General features: G+C 42.9%; 1 protein-coding gene and 1 long non-coding RNA gene across 3 annotated transcripts in view; one reads left to right on the top strand and one right to left on the bottom strand.

Moving 5' to 3' along the window:
- EGLN3 (egl-9 family hypoxia inducible factor 3) overlaps positions 1–17,810 on the bottom strand; it is a 36,754-nt gene that overhangs the window by 8,462 nt on the left and 10,482 nt on the right. The window lies entirely within an intron of this gene.
- The window catches only part of LOC309357141, a 192,997-nt gene continuing 190,639 nt past the window's right edge, over positions 15,453–17,810 (top strand). Inside the window, exon 1 of the long non-coding RNA XR_014163040.1 lies at positions 15,453–16,069. This is a non-coding gene — a long non-coding RNA (uncharacterized lncRNA). The remainder of the gene's footprint in view (positions 16,070–17,810) is intronic.

Here is a 17,810-nt window from a genome sequence, read left to right as displayed (position 1 = left end):
CTCACATTAGAATATAATAAAGAGTCCTGTTGGACAAGGACAAGGACCAATCTGGTCTAGCTTCCTGTTCTCACAGTGGCGAGCTAGATGCCTATGGGAAGCCCAAAAGCAGGACTCAGGTCCAACAGTACTCTCCCCACTTGAGATTCCCAGCAATTTAGAGGCAGGCTGCCTCAACAGTGGAGACAGAATGCAACCCTCAAGGCTAATAACTGCCAATAGCTCTATCCTCCAAAAACTACTCCAAAGCTTCTTTTACTGGTGATAACAGGAACTAGAGGGTTTGGTATATATATTTCTGTGTAATGTCTAGTTCTCGGCCACAATCCACTAGGAAGTTCTCCTGAGCAAATCCCATTGAAATGAATGGCAGGTGTGCAGAAGCTCTTGAATAGCTCCCTTTCATTTTACAGGGACTTTCCAAGGAGAACTTTCAAGTTGAGAATTTTCAGGGTGTGGTTTCAGAGTACAGGACTGAGAGATGGCCAGGCCTGGATAACAACAGGCCATGTTTTCTTGTGGGGAAACAGGCTGTAATGGTGATGCTCTAAAGATTATCTCCATTTTCATTATCTGCCCCTGAGTTTGCCATATGTCCTTTATCCAAAGGAGCGTTTCTAAATGCTTTCCCATAGCCACTTATTTCGTACCTGAAATACCTTAATCACATACTGTTCTCTCATATACTCTCATTTTCTTTTAAAGTGTTCAAGTGATACAGTTTCCTTCTGTCAGGATGCTTGATATTTAAATGCCTTGAAGGGAACAAAACTCTACAGCCTGAGGTCGCTCTTGGCTCTTTTGCTGAGCTTTCCAAATCTATCAGACTGCGCTGACATGGTCTATGTGTCTGCTGTCTGAGGCTGAGCTACAGAACTGGCCAAACATACTGTATTACACTTCTTGTTCTGAATATTTTCAATACACCGTTAGTCCTCATTTTGTTTAGTTTACCACACCAACAAATTTGAAACACCCACCATAAAGCGCAAGTCAAAACAACAAGGGAGAATGCATGTTGCATTCCAGGTGGGCAGGAAAAGGAGGTTCTTCACGGCACGTACTCATTCAGTCTGCTTTTACTACTGGAACAATATTGGAGGCCGGAGGCTGTCATTCCTGATTATCTTAATTACCACCACTTGCTGTAGGCCAAGTGTCTCCTAATCTGGAGAGGCAGGTGTCCATAGTTACAAGGGGAAATTCTCACCTCACTCTCTGTGGGGGAATGGGCACTGCTGCTCACCTGGAAGCCCTGGGTCGGAGGCAGGTGGTGCCACAACCTGGTGAGGAAGCTTTGAAGATGCAATGGGAGTAACCATAGATCAGTGGAAGAGTGCATGCACTGCATGAAGATGCTCCCAGGTTCTATAGTTCTGCTCTATTCTGCCTCAGTCAGACCACACCTGGAATACCATGTCCAGTTCAGGGTGCCGCCATTTAAGAAGGATATTGACTAGCTGGAATGTGTGCAGAGGAAGGCAACCAAGATGATCAAGGGTCTGGAAACCTAGTCATATGAGGAACAGTTGAAGGTGGTGGACTCTCCTTCCTTGGAGGTTTTTAAGCAGAGGTTGGATGGCCATCTGTCATGGATGCTTTAATTGAGATTCCTGCATTGCAGGTGGTTGGGCTAAATGACCCTTGGGACACCTTCCAGCTCTATGATATGCCTTGCATCTGCAGTTAAAAGACTGAGGTGGCAGGTGATGTGAAAGACCTCCACCTGAGCTAGTATGCAATTAACCTGACCTGGTGTAAGGCAACTTGATATGTATTCTCTATCTTCTTCAAACACAGAATATTTCCATTACCACAAATGTTCTCTCACTAGATAATATAATTTATAGAGAGGAGGACTTGAAGACCAGTAGTTTGGTAACAGGTTAAAAAAGTATTATTATTATTATTATTATTATTATTATTATTATTATTACTACTACTACTACTACTATTTATACCCTGCCCATCTGGTGGGGTTTCTCCAGCCACTCTGGGTGGCTTCCAACAAAATATTAAAATACAGTAGTGCATCAAACATGGTTTTCATCTACTTGTACTGATTGGTGAAAATATGAATAAATTAATATATGTACCATTGGATACAGTATCTTGGGCCAATATAGGGCAGCATACAGCTCACCGGCTATACAAAGGAAATGGTCTTGGCATAGTGCCATGTCCATTCAACGACACTTCATACAGTCCTGCCCAGAGAGATATTATTGGATTCATATTCTAAACCCTCGGATTTAGAACACAAGAAAGGAAACAGCAGGCAAAACATCTCATCCACCCTTCCTTTCATCCCCACCACCACCACATAAAAACTCAATTGGTGGTTTAGTTACACAAGCCTCTCTCTCCAATTCTGGTTGAAATTCATTGAAGAATGCTTGCAGCACAGAGAGCAAAGCAAAATGATGATAAAAAAGATATTGGCAATTAATTGGTAGCGGATGCCTTGCTTTATTTGTTCTAGAAACATATAGATAAAAACAGAAACACTGGACGTTTTGCAACATGGAACAGACAGTATGTTGCTTTTAATCAAAAGCAAGATAAAATCACCAGCAATTATAGGTTTATAATAAATCCAGTTCACATGTTTCTGCATAGGTTGCTAGCTGAACAGATGTTTGGCACTCTAAACCTTGGCTGTGCTGATTACGCATTGGAGGAGGGCCTCAAGTTCAGTTCCCCCGAACAGATGACAGGTGCATTCAAAGTGAACCAGCTGGTGTGGCGATTGCACACTGAGATCCAAATCTGCAAGGATCATCGTAAAGTGTGTGAACCGTTTTTAACCCTGTGTAGGAGCCAATCAGGAAGGCAATACATGCGTGAGAGTCTGTTGAGAGGCATGGATTAGCCTTACTGGAACATGGTTTGCATGTTGTTTGCTCTCAAAAGATCAGGTTCTTTTTAATAATAATAATAATGCATGCAGTCCAGCTAATGATGAGCAGCTGGAAACCTCACAGAGTCAAGGTGGTGTAGTGGTTAGAGTGCCAGACTAGGAACTTGAGAGACACAGGTTCAAAACCCTACTAAGCCATAGACACAAACTCTAGTGTTCAAAAGCTTATGCCATTAATATATTTGTGAAGTTTATGAAGCTCAGTGGGTAACTTTGGCCCAATCACTGTCTCTTCAGCTTAATTTACCTCACAGGGTTGTTGCAGGAATAAAATTGGAGGAGGCATGCATCCTACCCCGAGATTTTAAGAGGGAAGCACACATTTTCTGTTTTTACTAGGAGTTATCAATCAACTGTATCAGCACAGCTAGAAAAATGTTGCAAGACACTATTCCAAATGGCTTTGGATTTATGTCATTAAGGGGTAGGGTTTTGCACCTATTACACTGAGTTTAAAAAACAACAACTTCCTGTTGAATTTGCGATGGGACTTTAATGGGAAACTATAACTATTTTCTGATCCAAAACCAAGAGGTAGGCTATATATTTAAATATATAAATGTATATGAATAAATGATTAGAATAACGCACCCCAAAAAATCCTTATGTTAAAAAGTGACAGCTCAGGCAGTATAATGTGAGTGAAGGGCTGAAACATTATATACTTTCCACCAACCCCTAGATGAAGGCTTAAACAATCATAGAATTGTATAGTTGGAAGGAACCCAGACGGTCATCTAGTCCAACCCCCTGCAATGCAGGAATCTAATAATAATAATAATAATAATAATAATAATAATAATAATAATTTATTATTTATACCCCGCCCATCTGGCTGGGCCTCCCCAGCCACTCTGGGCGGCTTCCATAAAAACCAAAAATACAGTAAAATATCACACGTTAAAAACTTCCCTGAACAGGGCTGCCTTAAGATGTCTTCTGAATGTCAGGTAGTTGTTTATCGCTTTGACATCTGCTGGAAGGGCGTTCCACAGGGTGGGCGCCACTACCGAGAAGGTCCTCTGCCTGGTTCCCTGTAGCTTTGCTTCTCGCAATGAGGGAACCGCCAGAAGGCCCTCGGCGCTGGACCTCAGCGTCCGGGCAGAATGATGGGGGTGGAGACGCTCCTTCAGGTATACTGGACCGAGGCCGTTTAGGGCTTTAAAGGTCAGCACCAACACTTTGAATTGTGCTCGGAAACATACTGGGAGCCAATGTAGGTCTTTCAAGACCGGTGTTATATGGTCTCGGCGGCCGCTCCCAGTCACCAGTCTAGCTGCTGCATTCTGGATTAGTTGTAGTTTCCGAGTCACCTTCAAAGGTAGCCCCACGTAGAGTGCATTGGAGTAGTCCAAGCGGGAGATAACCAGAGCATGCACCACTCTGGCAAGACAGTCCGCAGGCAGATAGGGTCTCAGCCTACGTACCAGATGGAGCTGGTAAACAGCTGCCCTGGACACAGATGTATCCATGACACTCATGTATCCATGACAAAAGGGCCATCCAACCTGTGTTATAAAACCTCCAATGAAGGAGAGTCCACCACTTTCCTAGGGCGTCCGTTCCTCAGAAGACGCATTTTGAGGCTGATGGACCACCACAAAAGTTACTGGAACAATGTAAGCTCATCTGTGTCTGAGAAAGACCCCGTCCTGCCCAAAAACAACCCAAAGCACTTTTTCCACTTTCCCCTGTTGCTTTTGTTTAAACTGAAAGAATGCCCCCCCCCCATTTTTTAGGTCCCAGGATTGACTGGAGAAATGACCTGTTTTCTCACTGGCTTTCTTGAGAAAAGTCGGCTCATTTCCAGGTGAATTTAAGGGCAGGGGTGGGGTAGGGGGCAGAGAGCTTTTCCATCTCTTATCTTGGTGGCAGGATCCTGTCCCGAGCTTGGGAGTGGGTGGGATGTAATTTCAGGGGTTAGAAATGAATAAAATAGATAAAAAAATTAAAAGTTTGCCCCCTCAAAGTGACTGTGTATTCTCACTTTGCATTTTCATCACGGAGCAAAAGTCTGAAGGCTTGTTGGGGGGGGATAAAGGCTGAGAGAAACGCTCAGGCCACAGAATTGTGATTTTTGCTCACAGTCTGCTCTAATTATCAAAACAATTAATCTTTCTTTTGTGAGAAGGGTGTTGTCTTACTCTTTAGCCCCTTCCTGCCCCTCCACCCTTCAACTTATATTGTGATGGATATTTATCTGCAAGCCTCCTAACTCCTCCTGTCCTCTCATTAGGCTCCTTCCTGGGTTCCTGAACATTTAAACTTCTTGTTTTCCCTTTTTAAATCGCATGCAGCAGATGTTCCCATTCGCCCCCCCCCCAAAGTGCCCATAATTTAAGAACTGATCAACTGGACACAGAAAGCAGCCATGCCACACAAACCGACAATGCAAGAGGCTGTTGAAAACTAATTATTTTCCTGTGCGGGGGGGGGGGAGGGGAGTCAGGAGCCAGCCTCCAATTAGCAAGAGCAAACACTCCGGGTGCATCAATGTATACAGATATATAATATATATGTATGTCTATACACACACACACATGTTTCAGTGGAAGCTCTTTTGGTTCAGGGAGACTTCCTCAAACTGCTGTGTGTGTGATCTGGCTCCTTGCCAGCTAGATGATGGCTTAATGACAGTGCTACGTGCAGAGCGTGAGGCTATCAGCAATCAAACACAAACTTCACTCTAGAGTACACTTCACAGAGAAGCAGTCGAGGGAAGGGAAAGCACATAGAAAACATACAGCGCTTCTCAGTTCTGATTCTTGCTGAAAGCTCCCCCCCTCCCCACCCTACTATCCCCAGACAAGAACGTACACACAAAAAACCCTTTCATTCCCTTGCCTCTCGCATTCTTCCGGAGCTGAATGCAAGGGGATACATACAGTGAGTTGATATAGTTTTTTTATTATTATTAATTTATATACCACTTAATATGCAAAATCCCAAAGCGGTTAACATACAACAAAGTAAGACAATTAAACAGAAAAGAAAAATTGACACACAACACTTAAAACTCAAAATACAAAGAAATGCATGGGTAAAAACATCCTATGCCCTTTTAAAATGTGTTTTTGTAGGGGGGGGCTATTGGGTTGTTATTTTTATTTTTATTTTTATTATGTATTTTGTGGTTTTATATCTTGATTTTATTCTGTGAACAGCCCTAAGATCCCCCCAGGTATAAGGCGATATATAAATACAACCCATCAATGAATCCAGAAAAGCCATCAAGAAAACATTCAATTCAATGTCAATAAATACCAAAACAGAACAGTGTGAAGAATCTCATGAGCCAGAAAACACCTGCATAAAGAGATGGATTGGTCTTCAGGAGGTGTTTAAAGCTTTCCATTCATTCTACATCATGAACAGCACATGGAAGGGTGGCCCAGAAAGTGGGCAGAATTCTGACCAGTGGCCATATTAACTGGGGTGGATGAGAGTCCAGTAAGAGCTGAAATGCCACAGTTTCCTCAGTCCTGGTTTAAAAGATAAATCCAGCAACGGCATTTGGACTGCCCTCAGAGCATCCTCTGTGGAACCCCTTAACCTCAGCAGTGCTTACAACCACCTTGTGGTGTTGACCAGTGTCGTTTTCCTAACGGCACAGGTGGCTGGTTGAGGTTGAGAGAATGGTGTCTTGCATGAATAGTGCTTCTATCCTGCCCCTGAGCCAACAAGATCAACTAGCGACCCCAGAATGATGGCCTTCTGAGTTGCAACACATTCACTTGCTTGAGTCATCTGCTCTGAAGACACCATAGTGCATTACGCCTTGTTTGCAGTGCTTTGTGGGTTTGGAAAGAATATTCACTGTGTAAGGAAAACTTGTGACGGGCCTTCCCTAATACAGTGGTACCTCGGGTTAAGAACTTAATTCGTTCCGGAGGTCCGTTCTTAACCTGAAACTGTTCTTAACCTGAGGTACCACTTTAGCTAATGGGGTCTCCCACTGCCGCTGGAGCACAATTTCTGTTCTCATCCTGAAGCAAAGTTCTTAATCCAAGGTACTATTTCTAGGTTAGCAGAGACTGTAACCTGAAGCGTCTGTAACCTGTGGTACCACTGTACCAGGAAGCAGTCTATTTAAGTGGGGGTTGGTGTTTCTCTAAGGACTGTTTGCCAGTTCCTCACTTCCAAGAGTCATATCCTCACCAAACATCTAAAAAGGCATTCCTATATCACCCAGTGTCATGGCTTCCCTCAAAGAATCCTGGGAGCTGTAGTTTAAGGGTGCTGGGAACAGTAGCTCTGTGAGGGAATCTCTTAACAACTCTCAACACCCTTAAAAATTTTTGTTGCCCAGAATTCTCTGAGGGAAGCCATGGCTGTTAAGGTGGTATAAGAAAGCTTTAAAGGTATGTGATCTCCCTGTTTCAACACGGAATAGAGTCATAACCTTAAAAGGAATCTGCTTCAGGTTATTTTAAGTATATCTATATATGTGTAAGTTATATCTATATAGCAGCAGGGAAATGTGTGGTTGCTGAATTTTTCAGCAGTCCCTGCAAGCATTTAGAACTTTATAATTCTGTTTTATTAATCACCCAACAGAATACTGGCACAGCTGATGTATCAATTAATTAACGCCTTCTGGAGCGCCATTTGAAGTAAATATGCATACCTAGAGATGGCAACGTGAGGTTCTATGTTTAAAAACCACTGGACCTGATCTGGTTCTAGTAACATTAATACAGTAATTAATTGATAAAAGTGCCACTTGACAAGGACCTGTCCTGCCTGTTTTTTGTAAAGTTTTTTTTGTAAAGTTTTTTGTAAAGTGTAAAGCACATAGAAGATGGTGCTATACATCCGTAAGAAGTAGGAAAAGTGTGTTTTATCAGCAATATCACTAAACTGAAACTAAAGCATCAAGGATTTTCAGTCTGGTTTTAAAAAGGGTAAGTATGCACTGTCCCTTTGATCCTATAAGCTTTCCTGCACCTCTTTGCATCTATGCAATCCACAAATGCAAAAAAAAAAACCCACACCAAAAAACAAAACAAAACAAATAAAACAAAACAACAACAAAACAACAACAAAAACCAGCACAGGAATTGTTTGCATTTAAGTGCTACCCTGAGGAGGGTCCCAGCCAATTATTTCATTTGCAGCTCCAGTCACAGGAACCTAAGAATCTGCCTTATACTGCATCAGATCAATAGCTCATCAGTGTAGCCTGTGCTGGAATCCTGGAGAGCTGTTGCTATAGCCAGACAGGACTGTCTCCCAGCCCTACCAGGGGATACTATAGCAGCAGTGCTTCCTTGCAAGTTGATCTGCTGGTAGGTCAGAGGTATAGCTCCACTGGCATTCCCACCAGCAGGTGCACCCAGGAGGAGGAGGAAGAAGATGCTTTGTGATGTCTGGTCCATTCCCTGGCAGCATTTCTACTTAGGAGGAAAGGGATAGCCATTGCAAGCAGATTTCCATGCTTCAATCTGCTTCTGAGTAGAACTGCAGGCCTGGAAGGGGCCCCATGTCCTGATGTCATTGAAACATCACTAGAGTATCTTCTATTAGGTCATTTTCCATAGGAGAACTCCACCAGGTGGTTCTCCATATGGGGCAGATGCTCGCAGGTAACAGTACAGATTAATATATGGGGTGGGTGGAAACAATTGGTCTGAAAGTGCCTAAATGATGGCAATTTTTTTGTTACTGAATATTCCCCAGTTAATACAAATTATCAAAGATTTCTTATGTTTTAAGAAATGAAGTCATGCCTGATTCACCTGTGGATGCCATGGAAGTGAATCACTAGAAGGCTCAGAGCACACATTTAACAGCCAGGTGAAGAAGAGAGAGAGAAAAGGAGGTCTCTGTTGACCCCATGCCAATCACTCTCCAGATGTGTAGGATCATGGAACATGCACAGAGTCTTAATTCAGCAAAGCAGAAACTCGGAGGGAAAAAATACAAAAATGCAAAGGGGAAAAAACAAACCCGCAAGAACAAAATGACAATCCAATTGCTCGACTTTGAAATATTCAGATTCAGGAAGCAATATAAGTACAAAGTAATTCCCAAGGGCTTCTTGTGATTGATTATCATTAATCACTTCAGAGGTGAAAACCCAGGGAAAGTAAGCGATTTTTCAACAAGCTAGTGGCAAGAGTTCAAAAGCAAATCAAGATTGGATGATGCCTGAAACAGTACTTTAGCCACAGGCCAAGATTACTGAACATACCAAAATCCGACACCAAATTCTGCACATAGTAAAGTGCACACAAGAAGCCACAGAAGTTCGTATTTGCACAGCCTCCACAATTATTCTAGGAAAATGCTCCATCCAACAATTGCATGATGCACTTGGCTAACAGTTAATTTGTATTTTATTTTTAAAGGTGGATCCAAGTTCCTGAGCTTTAAATGGCAAAATGTATGTACCTGTGCAATTGAGAATGGCCACACTCATAATTAACCACAGAAGAAGTTGCTGGGAAAGGACTGGGCCTCCCTTCTCTATGTAAAGTAAAGAAATCGGACTGTTTCATTGTACAGGCAATGGGCACTATTGAGGTGATGTGTGCTTCTTTCTAAGCTTAGGTACGAAAAGTACATGAGTTTACATACACAAGCATTAATCAACTCTAACTCACTTTCCTCAAAAGTTTCTTTCCTTAAAATTCAGTTTCTTCCACAAAAACCCATCTGGTTTTTGAGAGTCGTATATTGGTCCATCTAGTACTTTCTGCCACCGCCTTCTCATTCTTGCTAGTCTTCCAAACAGTCAAAAATAGGGAAGCTGCAGCCTTCCAGGCATTGTTGGACTGCCTCCCACCATCCCTTGCTGGAGCTGATGACAGTTGGGGAGTCTAAAATTACCTGAAAGACCACAGGTTCCACAGCCCTCATATATTCCAGCCCCGACATCGTTATTTGCCTTTTTTCCATCCATGTTCTTAAGGTCCAACCATAAGCCTCTTTTGAAAATACGTCAGACTGATTTCAATGGGATTTACTTTATCAGTTATATCTTTACATGGGAAGGACCCAAAGAACATCTGATCTCTGTATGACACACACTGCACGTTTCTGCAGCTCCATGAATGTTAGAAAGAACAAAAATGATATACAAGCCACCTCTCATCATCATCATCAATTACATTTATATCCCACCTTCAAGGAACTTAAGAAGGAATACATGGTTCTCCCCCCAATCCATTTTATCTTACACCAACCCTTTGAGGTAGGTTAGGTTAACAAAGGACTATCAAGAGTCCAAGCATTACTGTCTAGTCTCTGGAGTGTGATACTGGTCTCTATCATGAGGCTTATTATAGAGTCTAGTGTGACCACAAAACAGAACCTAGGATAAAGGTATGTTTGTGGCTACGCAGTTGGAAACAGCCTTGGGATCATTCTCAAGGGCATGATCAATGCAATGCAATGCAAATGGGTGAAAGTCACCTCTGTGAACTAAACAAGACCTTTTTACACGTCATAATGACGGGCATATTGCTTGTTGTTAATAATAAACCTCTCCTACCTCACTTGAAAAGTGATTGTGTTCAAGCCATGTTATAAAATCCAGCTCTAGACTAGATAGGGGGTCAAGTCTGTTGCTAATGCAATGAGATTTATATCAATGGCACATTGGTGTTACCTGTGTAATCAATGGGAAATAAATGTCTTAAGATGTATAACCTACCATGGAGGAATCCTGATTATTTCCTAGTTCATCGATCATGCTGGAAACTGCTACACAGAGAAAGCAAGAGGATTAATCTCTCAACCCAAGAAGGAACATAGTTTCCCCCTGCCAATGGACACACACACACACACACACACACACACACACACACACGTATTTTGTCCTTTGGACAGTGACCCTGGAGAGATGCTGCCACCATCTGACAGCAAAGACGACTATGTTTTATGTGCTCACGCTACATGTGCACTTGAGAACAGGCCATACCTCAGGTTAAAAAGAGAGATATCGCATTAGAACAAGCAGCAGTCAAGCAAAGCATCCACAAGACTTCCCACAGGATGCTAGGCCAGAGGGACCAGTGGCCCAATCCAGCAGCTCTTCTTTTGGGTGGAGAGAACATCTCTCCCACACATTCCTAATATTACAAGGTGAGTCCAGTGGAAAAGGCTCCCATTCTCCCCTTTGAGTTCGGAAGAAAATGGAACTGTGGCAATTCAAATGAGTGCCCAAGGCCAGCTTGACTGACCCGTGATATGGGATGCAAAGGGGGATAAGTCTGAAGAAACACCATAAGAGCCTGCTGAATCAAGCCAATGGCCCATTAACTCCAGTATCCTGTTCTCGCAACAGCCAACCAGGGTTACAATTGCCAAAACGGAATGCCTAGTTGCCATTTTTGAGCCTGATGGCTTGAAAGTTGTATGTATTCTTCAATAAGACTTTGGGGCTCCTGAAATTCATTCTGATTGTGCAGATATAATTATACAGGAGGTCTTGCTAGTGTGTGAAAACAGTCAAGATCCAAGGATCCCCAGGCACGCACCTCCATATGGCACCATCCTTGGTGTCTGGGCATCTTCACTTGGTCACAAGTGGCCAGCAGCCAAGTGCAAAATGTGCCTGGCACCTGGTGAATGTTGAAGGCTGCCTGCAACAGTGCTCCTGCACTTGTGATTCCCAGGAACTACCATTCAGAAGAAGCATCCTGCTTCTGACAATGGAAGCTGAACATTGTGTCTAGCAGCCATTAATAGCCTTATCCTTTTGTCTAATCCTCTTTTAAAGAAGCCAATTGCTCTGAAATAGTGCTGGTTGGGTGCTGGTACAAGAAGCACAGTAGAAACTGCCAGCAGTTATTATAGCTCACTGAACCCTGGAGCCTGCACTAAGTCTGCTTTAGAACAGCACACTCTGTGCTCACTGATGCTTCTTCTGAACCATTGCTTCTTGGCCTGTACATTGGGGGTGGGTTTTCACGATGGCACCAGAAGGACTAATATGCCTCATCCTCCCAAGCAAACTGAACCTTCAAAATGGACTAGACTACACTATGTGGGTAAGAAGGAATGAAGCTCCTACTTACGACATTCACCTTTTGTTTCCATGGGCCACGTAAGCCCACACTTCACAAGAGAGTCCCCTAAAGGCCTACGGGAACTTTCAAGACGCTCTGCTATCAGCCAAGGTCTCAACAAGCAGAAGTTCCCCCCCAGGCGAGGTAGAGCTTATCACATCAAGGCCTTGCTTCATACTTAAGTGTCTGACAATTGTTTAAATGCTCACAGAATCAGACCGTGAGCACAAAGCATGCCGGCTTGCCTATCTATCTCCCAATCTCTTTGTGATGTGCTTCGTACAATGCGGCCCCTCATCTATACTACATCCCGGGCGCTATTGCAAATACAATTAGCAGCATTACCTATATGTATCTCAGGCAATAAAGCAGACTCTAGTCTTAAGTCAAATGCCGCCAAGCACACAGTCATAACTAAACACTGCAATCAGCGAAGCGATTATTTTGATGAAAATATTAGCTGGCAGTAATCGTTTTTTATAGCCAAAAAATTGCTTTCGTTGCTACAAATGAGTGCTTGCACCAGACCTTGATCCAGCACGTATTAAGTGGAATTAAGTCCCATTTGCATGGGAGGAAGTCGCAGCAGTTTCAACGAAACCTGTTACGAAATAACACCTGTGTTCCAGCACGTCCGTGAGAGCAAGAAGAAGAGTTGGCCCAAATGGGAAGAGGGTGCAGATTTTGTTTTCCAAACAGCAGCAGCAGCACCGCCCATAAGATATCACTGTTTGAAAAACAAAGGCAAAAGTAATGGGGAACCAAATAGAGCATTTCTCTGGATCAAAGTCAGTGAGCTAAGGGTGTGCCTACATCCACTTATGCAAACTACAATGCATGCATGTTCACTACTAGTTTGTGTAATATCTAATTTTAATTAACAAAACTAAAGAATTATTTTTGTTGCCAAAAAAAAAAGGTGTCATAGGAAGCTAAGTCAGACCATTAGTCCATTTAGTTCACTACAGTGGTACCTTGGTTCTCAAGCACCTTGGTACTCAAACAACTTGGAACCCGGAAGTAAGTGTTCCGGTTTGCGATCTTTTTGCAGAAGCCGAATGTGCTCCATTTTGAGTGCTACGCTTCCGTTTTGAGTTCCAAACTTCTGTTTTGAGTGTTACGATGAGGTCTGTCTGGTTTTGCTATTTATTTTGCGTTTTTGTGTCTCTTTTGTTTTTGTGACTGTGTGGAACCCAGTTCAGGCAACGACTGACTGATTGATTATTGTGTGACTGCAGTACATTAATTATCGCTTGCATTTTATGGATCAATGGTCTTGTTAGATAGAATATTTCATGTTGAATTACTGTTTTAGGGGTTGTTTTTAAAAGTCTGGAACGGATTAATCCATTTTGCATTACTTTCTATGGGAAAGTGCACCTTGGTTTTGGAACATTTTGGTTTTGCAAAGGAATTCCGGAACGGTTTAAGTTTGAGAACCAAGGTACCACTGTACTGCTGACACACACTGGCAGTAGCTCTCCAGGGTCTCAGACAGGGAGTGGGTGTTTTCTGCAGGGGCTGCAGAACAAGAAGCTTAGGAAGCAAAATACAGGCAACAGGCACAGGAACACCAATGCAAAGCAATGCAAGCAGGGCTGGCACAGCTTTCCATTCAAGCTGCCAACAGCATCCATACTTTTAACACAGACAGCAAAATCAGAACCTATAATAGCAGAACTATTCATTAATTTAACTTCCTGCTAACATACGATTAATTTTCTGTCTGACCCAAGATGGAAGATCTATGCATAAACTGGAGCCCCTAGCAAGACCCGGCGTTTTCATTCCCTCTTGCCCATAAGCTTTTGAAGAATGACATTTACTGAAGCAGCTGATTCTAGAAGGAAATAAAGATACCAAAGTAAATTGTTAACTCAATTAGACACCTGGAATTCCTTCTGCAAACAAACAGGTTTGCCTTTCAGCAGACGCACTTGCCTGCATCAATCAGTGTAATGAACATCCGTGCCTTTCCATTCATTAGGGACATTTTTAATGCATTATTCATTTTTTTAAAAACACACATTTCTGGGGGTGAAAATAATTGCATTAAAACACATAAGCAAATTATACTGGTTTTGGAACACAGGGATAGGGAGTTGCCTTATACCAGATCAGGCCACTAGTCCACCTAGAGCAATATTAGACCTATCCACACATTGCTTGTGTGGATTTCAATGGCATGTTGACTTGGAGCAGAGCCACATTTTAGCCACACCCCTGACATCAGCCCTGCTTCCTGCAACAACCAAAATATGAGCTCCCTAGGAATAGGGGGCTCCACATGATCAGAGCACCTGGTTGTGAAGATGCCCCAGTGGTGTGGAGCCTCAACTGTGAAGCAGCTCACACACATCAGGGTTTCTTTACAGACACAGTGCGTGACACAGATAGGAGCAATGTCATGGTTGAGGGTAAAAGTGCATGACAATCATATTCTACTAACATGTAAGTTGTGCTACTCTGTACACTCGGAAACTGTCCAAGGTTTCAGACAATGAACTTCTCCCAGGTCTGTCTGGAGTTGCCAAGGCTGAGTACCTGGGACAGTTTGCATGAAAATAAATACTTGATAGCCCTTCATAGAATTGTAGAGTTGGAAGGGACCCAAACCGTCATCTAGTCCAACCCCCTGCAATGCAGGAATCTCAACTAAAGCATCCAAGACAGATGGCCATCCAACCTCTGCTTAAAAACCTCCAGTGAATGAGAGTCCTCAACCTCCTTCCGCCAATGACTGTTGGGAAGGGCTGTGCGGTGTATCAAACACAGATCTTGGAAGAACTAGCCCCCCACCAGGTGAGCTCGAAAACTAGAAACAAGACTACCAAGACCATGGCTAATGCAGAAATGCAGATGCACTCACCCTGAAAATTCTGCCCTGCACATCTACCCCCTTGCATTTGCATTTCCTTGTGGATTTAGAAACATACTGTCATTATATTTTCATAATGAAGTTCTCCTGGACATATGAAAATTCAGTTCCTGCAAGTATTCAGGAGTCTATGATGACTAAGAGCAAAAGGCATATTCTCTGTTTAGTTCACAGGAAAAGGTCACATACAGTTTAAGCAATTTACACAATACCTTTTTACAGGAAGCAGAAAAGAAGACTTGGCAACGTCAATGACAATGTGACCGATTAGGGGACCTGATTAACAACCTGATTTTAAAACAAAGCAGTGAAGCAGATAGAAATAGTCCAGTGACTTCATGCTTCAGCTGAAGCAACCTGGGCAACCTATAGCTTGGACCCAATAGGAACAAAAAGAAAGAGCAGTGAGTATGTTTAAACTGCTCCATATCCTAGATCAGAGTGGAGGGGGGACATACGTTTTTGAGTAGAATAAAATGGAATGGTAATAAAAGGTCCATGCATGGTTTGGTGGGAGTAGGTACCAAGAATGCTGGGACAATTGGTGACTTCTCGTTGTTGTTTAATTGTTTAGTCGTGTCCGACTCTTCGTGACTTAGTTATCCTCAAGACGTTTAGTCGTGTCCGACTCTTCGTGACTTAGTTATCCTCAAGGAACATTTTGGTGGGCACGGAGCAAGTTGGGGAGGCCACACCCTGAAATTAGATGGTTATATTTGGGCAATGTAGATTCTTCTACACCACTGCCCTCATTCATTTACATTAAATGGGTGACAGGCTCGTGTACCATCATGGTTCACACAAATGTTTCTGGAACAGCATTCTTCATTAACCAAATCTGATTGTTCGGATACTAACTAATAAACAACAACAACTTCACTGTGTGCCCTCCAAGTAGTTCTGTGCCCATGGAACAAAATTTAAAGAGAACAAATTGTCCTTTAAATTAGTATACAGTCTACGTATGTGGATTATATCCATTCATCGTTTCTATTGCAAATGTACAGATCTTTGTACAATTACAATTGAATACATCTTCCACAATAACCTGTGAGAAAGGCCAAGCTGAGAGGAGCACATTTGTCCAAGACTCATTCTTATGATGGAAATTCACTCCTAGGTCATGAATATAGAACAGGCTTCCTCAACCTCGGCCCTCCAGATATTTTTGGCCTACAACTCCCATGATCCCTAGCTAGCAGGACCAGTGGTCAGGGGTGATGGGAATTGTAGTCTCAAAACATCTGGAGGGCCGAGGTTGAGGAAGCCTGGTTTAGAATCAACCTCACTCTTTCTCTTCAAAACTTGTCTTTTCTGTGACACCTGTGGCTTAGTCCTTTTAGTCCTTGCCTCCTACAGAAATCAAGTCTGGGTACATCGAAGTGGATTTGCACATATCTTCCTGCTACCCTTAGAATCATAGACTTGTAGAATTTGAAGGGACCCTGAGGGTCATCTAGCCCAACCCCCTGCAATGCAGGAATCGTTTGCCCAATGTGGGGCTCAAACCCACAGCCCTGAGATTAAGAGTCTCATGCTCTACCAACTGAGCTATTCTCACTGTCCTGCCTTCTCTTCCCATTTTCTTTTTATTTGTCCAGCCTATGGAGCAGGAAACCTGCTTATGCAATGTACATTAAATACCATGCATACTGGCATTGTGCTGAACACAACTTCATAGCAGTTCAAAATTTTGAATATATGTCTCCTGTATCCAAATCAAACAGTCTTTCAAAACTGGCTAAAGGCATTTTGCTTCCCAAAGGCGCCTTCCTCTCACATTCTACGTATAGAAACCAATGGGACCAGCAGAATCTTACTCCATCATTGGCAATGGGACAGCATCCTCCACCACACCTGAAGGCAACAGGCTAGCTTAGGGGGAAAGGCAGGCCCTGTAGCACACACAACCCAGTCCTCCAGCACCTCTCCTCAGCATCTGCCCCTGAGAAGGCCAGCCCTGCCTTCTAAATCACCTTATAGAAACCCAAGACCTACTTTGGAAAGCTGTATGTGGAATATAGTCGTATAAAAGGAGTGCTGTTGCATAAAAGAACTGAGAATGCAGTTGGAGTGAGGAAAAATAAAGGTGTGTCAAATTGCAGAGAGTTTTAATGCCTCAAATATTTGAAGGAGAAGAAGGAGAAGGAGAAGATGACGACAAAAACCCTATTCCTGTATATAATCAACCAGGCTAACTAATCTTGCTTGATAAACATAGATCTAAAGATCAGCTCTGAGACACAGCTATGGCAACTGCTCCAGGATCTCTGCCAAAGCTGAATTCCTCTGTCCGATATCATAAAATGACTTGTCTGTTGTATTTACAGTTCCAGTGGCTCTCGACTCAGTCTGATGAACACTGGGCATGCTGACAGTTAGCCAGGAGAACAGATTTGAGCCCGGCCATTATGCCAAAACATGTGCATTTCATTAGAAAAAAAGAAAGACAAATTATGCATATTTCTCCAGGATGGCAGTCTTCATCAGACGTTCCATTGTAAACTAATTGCAAAGCATGCTGCTATGCAAGTATCATCAAAATCCTTTGTAACCTATAATAAACAATTAAAGTTCCAAAGGCGGTGCTCTTCAATAACCCAGTAATAAATCATGCTGCTTCTTATGCTTCAGGCCCAGAACAGGAATAAGTTTGCACTTCTGGAACTCATGTTTTTTATGTGACTTCATGTATAGTAATAGTAGTTCCTGACTTCCTTAACTGAGATAAATACAGCTGCAACAGTGAGACAGAGTCATTATGTATTGGAACCAGGCTAAGCTAGTCGCACTTGTTGTTGTTTAGTCATTTAGTCGTGTCCGATTCTTCGTGACCCCATGGACCAGAGAACGCCAGGCACTCCTGTCTTCCACTGCCTCCCGCAGTTTGGTCAAACTCATGCTGGTAGCTTCGAGAACACTGTCCAACTATCTCGTTCTCTGTCGTCCCCTTCTCCTTGTGCCCTCAATCTTTCCCAACATCAGGGTCTTTTCCAGA

The sequence above is a fragment of the Podarcis melisellensis genome, assembly GCF_964234715.1.
Source record: "Podarcis melisellensis genome assembly, chromosome: 1".
Taxonomy (NCBI): Eukaryota; Metazoa; Chordata; class Lepidosauria; order Squamata; family Lacertidae; genus Podarcis; species Podarcis melisellensis.
Note: the sequence above shows the minus strand (reverse complement) of the source record. Positions and strands in the feature narration are given on the sequence as shown.